Source organism: Equus asinus, chromosome 26 (genome assembly GCF_041296235.1).
Source record: "Equus asinus isolate D_3611 breed Donkey chromosome 26, EquAss-T2T_v2, whole genome shotgun sequence".
In the NCBI taxonomy this organism is placed as follows: Eukaryota; Metazoa; Chordata; class Mammalia; order Perissodactyla; family Equidae; genus Equus; species Equus asinus.
The window spans coordinates 40,297,752-40,307,838 of NC_091815.1; positions in this window are offsets into that span (position 1 = coordinate 40,297,752).

Here is a 10,087-nt window from a genome sequence, read left to right on the forward strand (position 1 = left end):
CCAACATACTAAGCTATTTTCTGACCTCAGGACCTTTGCTCATGCTGTTCCTTCTGTCCAGAACACTCTCCTTTCCTAATGTTCCGTGGCTGACTTTTCCTCATCCTTTGGTCTCTGCTTCCAGAAGGCTTCTCTTGGACCACCCAGTCTAAAACTAGCCCTCCTGCTGGCACTCCTCTACCCGTTACCCTGTTTTCTTTTTCTTTGTAACACGTGCCACCTTGTTTTGCTTATTACCTTTCTCCGTATGACACACTAAAGTTTGAGAAATACTGGTTTCAGGAAAGGGTTGAAAACTCAGGTGCCTACGGGGCCAGGCACTTTGTGCAAATGCGTTAATGCCTTTAGATCAAGCTTACCTCTCTGATTCCATCACAGGCCCCATTCACACATTTGCACAAAGGGGCAACCCTTGCCTTAAGCCAGTGTTTTTGAAATTTTAGCTTTCAACAGAATCCCCTGGAGGGCCTGTTAAAACACAGGGTGCTGGGTCCCACTCCCCAAATTTCTGACTCAGTAGATCTGGCTGGAGCCTCAAAATTTGCATTTTTTTTCTCCTTCTTCCCAAAGGCCCTGCAGTACATAGTTGTATACTCTAGTTGTGAGTGCCTTGGTTGTGCTATGTGGGACACCGCCTCAGCATGGCCTGATGAGTGGTGCCATGTCTGCGCCCAGGATCCAAACCGGCAAAACCCTGGGCCACCAAAGCGGAGCGTGAGAACTTAACCACTCAGCCACAAGGCTGGCCCTGAGAATTTACATTTCTAACATGTCCCCAAGTGTACTAGTTTCCTGTGGCCGCTGTAAAAAATTACCACAGACTGAGTAGCTTAAAACAACAGAAATGTCTTCTGTTACAGTCCTGGAGGCCAAGTCCGAAATCAGTATCACTGGGCCGAAGTCAAGGTGCTGGCAGGGCCGCACTCCCTCTGGAGGCTGTAGGGGAGACTCCTTCTGTGCCTCTTCAGCTTCTGGTGGCTGCTGGCATTCCTTGGGTTGTGGCTACATCATCTCATTCTTCAAATCTCTTTCACATTGCCACCTCCTCTGTGTGTGTGAAATCTCCCCCTGCTTCCCTCTTATAAAGATACATGTAATGGCATTAGGGCCCACCTGGATAATCTCCATCTTGAGATCCTGTTACTGAGCTTGCTCTACTCACTTCAACCTGAGCCAATCAATCACAATGAGTTAGGGATGAAGAAAGAAAGTTTAATTAGATTGGATTAGCTGGCAAATTGGAAGACAGGTGACTATGTCTCAAAAACTTATCTTCAAAAATTACAGAATCTTGGGGCTGCCCCAGTGGCGCAGTGGTTAAGTGCTCACGTTCCACTTCTGTGGCCCCAGGTTTACTGGTTCGGATCCTGGGTGCAGATATGGCACCGCTTGGCAAGCCATGCTGTGGCGGCGTCCCACATATAAAGTGGAGGAAGATGGGCATGGATGTTAGCTCAGGGCCAGTCTTCCTCAGCAAAAAGGGAGGATTGGCAGCAGATATTAGCTCAAGGCTAATCTTCCTCAAAAAAACAAAACAAACAAACAACAATTAACAGAATCTTGAGGTAGTTATATAGGGAAAATGGGCATTGAGGAGGGGGTCCAGGGATGTTGGGCTCCAGATATGACGGGCTCCCAGCATCACATTGTTCCATTCTTCTGTCAGCTGTGATGGACAACTTATAGGTGTGTTTCCTGCCTATGGTCAGCATGTTCCTGGAGAGAAACTCAGAACAAAGTTTTAATTTATCAAGCTGTCTGGGAGTACAAATGTAAGTGGAGCCCATAAATCAGGAAAGCATGTGAAGTTTTTAGAGTACGTGCAGAGCAGTGAGTAGTCAGAGGAGGGGCTGGGGCCATTTAGTATAACGAGATGGCCTTACTTACAATCCTTAACTTATTCACACATGAAGAGACCCTTTTTCCAATTAAGGTCACATTTACAGGTTCCAGGGTTTAGGAACTGATCTCTCAGGGGCCATCATTAGCCCACTATGCCAGCCAACAGGGATGCTGCTGGCCCAAGGAGCACACATGGAGAAGCACTGCCTTAAACCACAGGCTAGATAATAGCATGTCTTCAGAGTCACAGAGGCCTGGGCTTGGAATCAATTCTGACACCACCAATTCCTAGCTATGCACTCTTGAGCAATTTGCTACCTCTGCCAACCTGTTCACTCTCTGTCCCCACCTAGTTGGGCATGGGGGTTAGAAACCATGTAAGCACCTAGCAGAGAATCTGGCCCATTGCAATTCAGATGCCTCCAAATGGGGCCTACGGACCAGTCATAGCTCATAAATGCTTTATGGTTCTGAGATGGCATTTTTAAAAATTAGTTGTCCACATTAAAATATTGGGAGACTTCACATAAAAATTGAGTATTCCAGATTCTCTTGAAAAATCAAAAGATCTGGTAAGAAGAGTTCCTTTGGTTAGGATTAGTCCCCTTCCTCTTCACCATATTCTCTATCCTACCCACCTGGCTCCCTTAGGTGCATGAGTTTGCATCCTATAAAGGGATTCATTGCAGCTCAAGTCCTTTCTTCTCTTTATTCTAAATCTTTTTACCTGAAAGGCTGAAGTGGGCCAGGTGCCATGGCAATGGGTGCTGTACTTCCCTTCTGCAAGGTCCCACCTGCTTATCAGATGGCCTGGGCACCAGCCCTGGACCCAGAGCTTCCCAGCTGGAACTGTCAATGGGAGGAGAGATTCCAGGGTGGGGGCATGACTGACCCCTCTGAGGTGGTGTTCATGTGTGTGTGTGCACATGCATGTTGCACACGTACCCACCCACACTGCTAGGCTTCTCTGCATTTTCCTGGAGAGAAAGTCCCCGGCTTTCATCAACATTTCAAGATCATCTGTTGCCCCCAACTGGTTATAGAAGCCTGGGGTTTGGCTGGCTTGAATGCATGCAGTGAGACAATATTGAAGTGACCCCATCTCTGGGATGCTGGCTTTTCATGAGAAATACAACAAAAAAAAGAAAAACCCTATACAAGAAAACCCACAAGTGCAACAATATGTAGGAATAACTCAGGAAAACTTGTGCTTATGAGAAGAAATTATAACTTTACTGATTGATAAAAAAAGCTTGAATACATGAAAGGACAATATCATATTCCTAGATGCTAAGATTAAGTGTAACAATGTTAATTCTGCCTAATTCATTTATAAGTTCACATCAATAATCATCAAAAGGCTGTTTTTAATTGATAAATTTTCATCTGGAATAACAAAATTATACATTTTTTCATATAAATATACATACACATATGCTTTTTTAAGGTACAATGATGGAAAACTCATTAAATATAAAGCTATAAAAATTTTAAACGAACATAGCTCCAATAAAATAGGGCAACAAGCCAGTGAAACAAAGTAAATGGTCCAGATAGAGATCCTACACTAATATATTTATAATATATTATGACTATGAATCATTTACTGATAATTCATGTTGGGGCAATTAACAATGGGGGAAATCTTGATCCTCTCTTCACACACACCGAAGTAAATTCAAGAATGGTTAAAGCATATTAAAAAAATAAAATAATGAAAACTGCAGAATAAAACTATTGTTTAGAGAAGGTTAGATTTTGTAGGCTTGGGAAGGAAAACAGAAGAATTGAGCTATATAAAAGTGAAAGCTTGTCAAAAAAATAATTCAAAGAAAATGCCAAACAAACTGGGAAAAACATTTATGGCCAAAATGAAGACAAAAAACTAATATCTGTATTATATAAAGAGATTGTTCAAATGGACAGGAAAATATTAAAGCCACATAGACAACACAAAAAGGAAATATAATTGCTTAACAAGCTTAGAGGAAAATGTTAACCTCCTTAAAAGTCAAATTAATACAAGTAAAATTAGATGCCCTTTCCCCTATTAAATTAAAATTAAAGATGAAAAATGCTCTCAATACATGATGCCAGTGAGGACATGTAGAACACAGAGCAGCATGTTTTACCGGCAGCAGAGCAAAGTGGTGTAACATTTTCAAAGGAGCTTGGATGTATGTATCAAGAACCTTAAAACAGTTATACCCCTTGTGACCCAGTGATTCTCCTTTGGCTAAGTCTATCTTAAGGAAAAGAATTCTAAATTTGGAAAAACATTTAAGCACCAAAATGTTCATTAAGTATCATTTACAATTATGAAGAATGAGAAGTAAAACATTCAAAGAGAGAGGGCCACACATACAAAGCTCTGAGTATACTAAGGACAGACGAGGGGGCCAGAGCAGTGTGTAAGTGTAAGACTGGATGGAAAAATAAGATATGCTGTTGCACGTGTGGAATGATCACAGCTATATGAAAACTACCTATGAACACCTTTAAGTAAGTAATATAGTCACATTGGTGAAAACGCACAGAGGTACCAGGAAAAGTAGACCTTTTTCCCACTACTCTCCAGAGGCAACCATTTTCGTAAATCTGGCAATAATTTTAAATTATAAGAAAATAAACTAAAATGTTAATGGTGTTTGTGGTATATTGGGAGGGGGGTACAGACAGAGGGATAGAGAGATCTTATACCTTTCGATAAAACAAATGAAAGAAACTGTCTTTAATAAGCCATTACTTTAAAATGAAAAACATTAATCTTTCAGAAATGCATACTTTAAAAAAAGGAAAGTCAGTTCATGTCAATAGAACAAGCATGAAGACACAACAGCTAAAGAGGTAAAAGGCCTAGATTGTACACAAAGAAGTTTAAAAGCATGTGGGAGGAAATCCATTAGTAAGCAAAGATCACTGGGCGTATCAAATAGGCAAACTTTTTGTTGGTTTGTCTTGAATGATAAACATCCAATGCTGGTACAGTTGTCCAAATGTTTATTTATACCAGGGGTAGCAAAGACATTTCTTTGCATATACAAACTTGGCTCAGCTTGTCTGGTATGCCTTGAGTGCCGTGCTGAGAAAGATTCTGAGCCTGTCGTCAGGTGCACTGGACCCAGAGAGAGCCTAAGTGATTAGCAAAACCTGTCACTGACTGAGGTGGGAGGACAGGTTGCCACCTATTTCACGCCCCTGGCCCTCCCTTTGCTGGGGGCTGCAAACGGCATGGCCCCTCCAGAAACAAAGGCAGTGGGATCTTTCAAGAGCCATGGAAATGTTTATCACATCTGATCTAGTAATACCACTTTTTGGAGATCTATCTTAAGAAAACAACTAACAATACCTTATGCTTTGTTAATCAAATATTTATTTAAAAATTGTCATTACAAAATAAGTGAGAAAAAGAGAAACTTCAAATTTGTGACACATATATGAAAAACCCATACACATAGAAAAACTTATCTGTACAGAGAATACTAAAGTATGACAAAACGTGGTTGTATTCTGATGTGTAACTCTGGTTTACAATTCTGAAGTTTAATAACTGTCACTAAGAAAACTTTAAAAAGTAAAGGAAAAATATATGAAAACAAAATATTCCATAAGAGCAGCTGGTTCCTGAGTCCTACCGTACAAGGCGCTGTTGGGCTCTTTCACAGATGAGCTCCAGGCCTCTCAACAGTTCCAGAAGGAGGCCCTGTTAGCACAGTTCCTAAGAAAACAAGGTTTACTCAGCTTCTAAGGAGGGGCTGAGATTTGGCCTGGCTCCAAAGCCCACACTCTCCCTTTTCTGTCAAGGGGCTCGTCTACCCACAAACATAACTACAATCCTGGGCCTGTACTCATCGAGTGTCTAGGACTATTAGGAAGTTTACTAGCCTCCTTTGCTTTCCAAAGTTTTCTTTAATATGCATAGTATTATTTGTTTCGTGAGGAAAATAAACCTAATAAAACTACGTTAAAATTAGGGTTCTAACAAACTATTCCATCTGTGGCTCTTTCCAGGCCTGACTTCAGACCTTTTACTTCCTAAGATGGGTTATCAGAGCCAGTTCTTCAAGGTGTGGGGGAGAGTTGAGTAGTTTAGTTGTACTCTAGAGAAAAAATAAGCATGACTTTTAGACCACGTGGGGATGAGGCCGGGGTGTTTCGAAAGCCTTCAAGATACACATACCTTTTGACCCAGAAATTTGACTGCTGGGAATCTCCCCTTAGGAAACGTGACCGTATGCAAAGACATCGGAGCGAACCGGTAACGGAAATGCTGAGACCCAAGAGATAACGAGGAAGCACGACTGCAGCAGCAACGCACATGCAAGAGAGAAATTACAAGAGACCCCGTTTCCAGCCCTAGGCGGCTAGTGAAATAAATGAGGACATAGCTATGCAACCAAGTACTAGGCAGTCCTGAAGGACGAAAATTGCGGGGTGCATTTATGGATATGGCAAGATGTTCATGATACATCAGAATCAAAACTACAGCCTTCTAAACAGTGTTAGTGGGATGATTCTATTTCATAAAAATGTATCATTTTTTTTCTAAATTTATATAGATCTATGCATAGGAAGAAAAATGCCTGGACAATTTTAACCCTTTTAGCAACAAGTGTATCTGGGAGAGAGAAATACAAATATTCAAAGAAAAAACAAACGTTATTTTCTAATCTTCTTCAAGGAATGTGTATTACTTACATAATCACAAAAAAGAAAGCTTAAAACATGAAGGTTTCTAAATTTAAAAAAGAAGGAACCTGAATATAAGAGCAGTACCCAATCTGTCAGATGTGTTAGGAACTGGGGGGGGGGGGGAGCAGGAAGCAGAAAAGCATTCTCCTTGGAGCCCACCAAGCTAGCAGCAAGCTGAAAGCCAAACTAACAGGCTGAAGTACCGCCAGTGCCGTCAGCTCAAGTGTAGCTTGTAAAATACGGAGGCAGCAGCTTGTGCATCTTCTATATGTTCCAGATAGTCTACGGGTGACAAGTTAACTATCCACGTTGTCACCACTGCCATTTGTGGCACAAAAGAAGCATCAGAACAAAGTCTAGTCTGATCCTCCCTGACTTTCTCTAGTTAAGGCTCCTCAAGATGCCTGAAGCCCCAGCCCAGGGTCCTCAACAAAAAGCCCACACCCAAACCCCTCAAGGAGTCTCTGCCACCTCCTAATTCAAGTGTCTGAAAACCAGGGTGGAGTGATGGAGGGGGCCATGTAGAGAAAAGTCTACAAGAGGTAATGAAGAAGGAGCTAAAGCAGCTGGCCCAGGAAGAATCCAGTGACGGTGAAAACTGAAACCTCACTGCCTGTGACTGGTGCAGTGGCTTGGAGAATGACTTTAAAAGGCTGGGCCTTTGGGAAGGGCCAACACTGTGCCCTGACGGGTTATGATATAAACCACACAAAACCATCAATGAGCTGTTCTTGCAGGGAAGTTGAAGCTGAATCTAATTATTAAGTCTCCAGAGTTTAGAGCTAACTTTCATTTATAGAAAATACAGAGGAGAGAGGAACAAGCTTAAGGATACCACAGGAAGCAAGCAGATATATTCAGAATGGGGGCGATTCCATACAACAACTGATCCAGTTTCTTCCAGTATTACTTGCATAATCACACAAAGCTTTAAAAAGAAAAATGAGTGCAAGAATGATAGCTGCCAGGGCTAGGAGGAGGAGGCAATGGGGAGTTACTGTTTAATGGGTATAGAGTTTTAGTTTTGCAAGATGAAAAAGTCCTAGGGAATCTGTTGCACAAGAATGTGACTACACTAAACTATTGGACTATACACTTAAAAATGTTTGAGACGGTAAATTTTATGTTATATGTTTTTTACCACAATTAAAAATAATTGTTTTTAAAAATGGATGCTCCTAAATTTAAAAAAATTAAACCTTAATGTACGAGTAGTACCATAACTCTTAGACATATTAGGAATTGGGCAGGGGAAGGAGGAAGTATATTTCTACATTATCCTCGGGTCACACAAGGCATTTAAAAAAGGTGAGAGGAGACTGCTTTAGATTAAGAGAGACTCAAGAGATCAGACAACCAAATGCAACCTGCGGACTATGTTTGGATCTAGATTGAAATAAGCCAACTGTAAAAGGACATCTTGAAGCTGATCAGGGAAACCTGATTACGGCCTGGGTAAAACCCTTTGAGGTGATTTAGAAAGATGTATTGAAGTTTAAAAAAATAGAGATGAGACAATTGAAAGAAAATGTATCAGGTAAATAACAATCCAGATAGAAGGTAGATTTAGCAAAAATGGTGAAGAGAGAAATGAAATGACTGAGATCGATAAGGGCCTGAGTTAACCTATGACCCTGGGGAAAGAAGCAGATTTCATGAGACAGTGATGAGGGAGAAACCATCATAAACGCATGACAAGGGTTCCTAGGTGTGAAGGGAGAGAAATAAAGGAGGGCATAGGAAATTATAAGTTTTCAGAAAAGGATGAAAACTTGTTGAAAAGGCACAGGAGCCAACTTGAGCCAATGGCGAGAAGTGGAACAATGTGAACAACAAAATAAATAATGTCAGTATGAACTATAGTCCATGGAATAAAATAAATATCCATGAATCCATACTGATATAAATTACTGAATAAATAAATAGATAACTCTTCCTCACAGGAGAATTCTATAAATGTAGAAGGAATGAGGGAAATGAAACATTGCCATTACAATACCACAGAGTAATAAAGGCTGTAGGCAAGATCCTCTCGGCTAGATGCCAGAATTTAGTGGGTAAGTCTGAGGAGAAACTGGATATTTGCATGGTCTCAAAGTTTCTCCTGCAAGATATTTATTAATTACAAAAAGAAATAAATAGTAGCTTTATAGTAGAAAAATCCAGCAGATACCACTTTAAATCAAGGCATCAACATTAATTAACATCACCAACATTAAGACCTATTGTCATCATGTCCCCTTGTGGTAGTGGTGGCAGGATCAGAAACCACTTTACGGTGGGTTGGAGAGTAGACTGTGGTGAGAAAATAGGGCCAGCCAATGAGGACTGTTTCCTCAAGAACTTTGAAATGAAGAGGAGGGGTTGTGTAGTGGCACTCATTTGGCTGGTGTAGGTTCTGACCAGTCATGTTTGTTTTGCATTTCATGACTTTGGAGCCACACATCAGAGATCAACTTCAAAAGTGACTGGATGAGAAAAAGTACAGCAGTGAATGACAATAGCAACAACCCACCCTTCCAGAAGAGGAATCAGGTTCCGAGACTCCAGGTCCAACCTGTTACCACGTCTTTGTATTTGACCACCATTCAAGTCAGTGATGGAAAACTTTTAGCATTATAGCAATAAGGTATGAAAGAGAGTTATAGTGCAATTCAGGGCTGATCCCTTTAAAAAGTAAAGTATGGGAGCCAGCCTGGTGGCATAGTGGTTAAGTTCGGGAACTCTGCTTTTGCAGCCCAGGGTTCGCGAGTTCGGAGCCCAGGCGAAGACCTACACATTGTTCATCAAGCCATGCTGTAGCGCCGTCCCACACACAAAACAGAGGAAGATTGGCACAAATGTTAGCTCAGCGACAATCTTCCTCAAACAAAAAGAGGAAGACTGGCTACAGATGTTAGCTCAGAGCAATCTTCCTCACCACCCCCACCAAAAAAAGTGAAATATGCTCAGCACAGATTAGGATTTGGGGTAAAGTTTGCTGTGCTGATGAGGCCAGAACCTAAGAAAGCAGAAATACTGCTTTCAAACGGGGTTTTTTAAAAGGAGGGAAAAAGGAAAATAAGAAACCCCAACCCCTCAAACAACTACAAAAAATACTCCTCTACTCGATCAGTAACGGCTTTACAATCTACAAGAACAATTACAAGAAAGTGTTTAGCAAAAATATACTTCCCTGAATTAGTGTCTCAAAAAGTCACCATCTAATCTTAAATCGCAAGAGAAATGCCTATCAGAACTTCACGCTCTTTAAGAAAGCTTTCTGAACCCCTGATACTACAAGTGTCCTCATCTGACTTAACATGAAACACTGCCAGGATTACTAACGAGGAAGATGGCTGCAGTAGGTATAGGGCTGTAGCTTTTCTTCAGTGAGCATATGGCATGGCAGGAATTTAAAAAAGTGGGTTCAGTTCCTGCTCCATCACTTACAACCTTAGATAAATCAACTGACAACTTAGAGTTTCAAATTTGCCTTCTCTGTAAAAACGGAATAAATAGCCTCACTAGTACACTGCAGCATTCCTTAAGGATCAAATAAGAGAACATACAT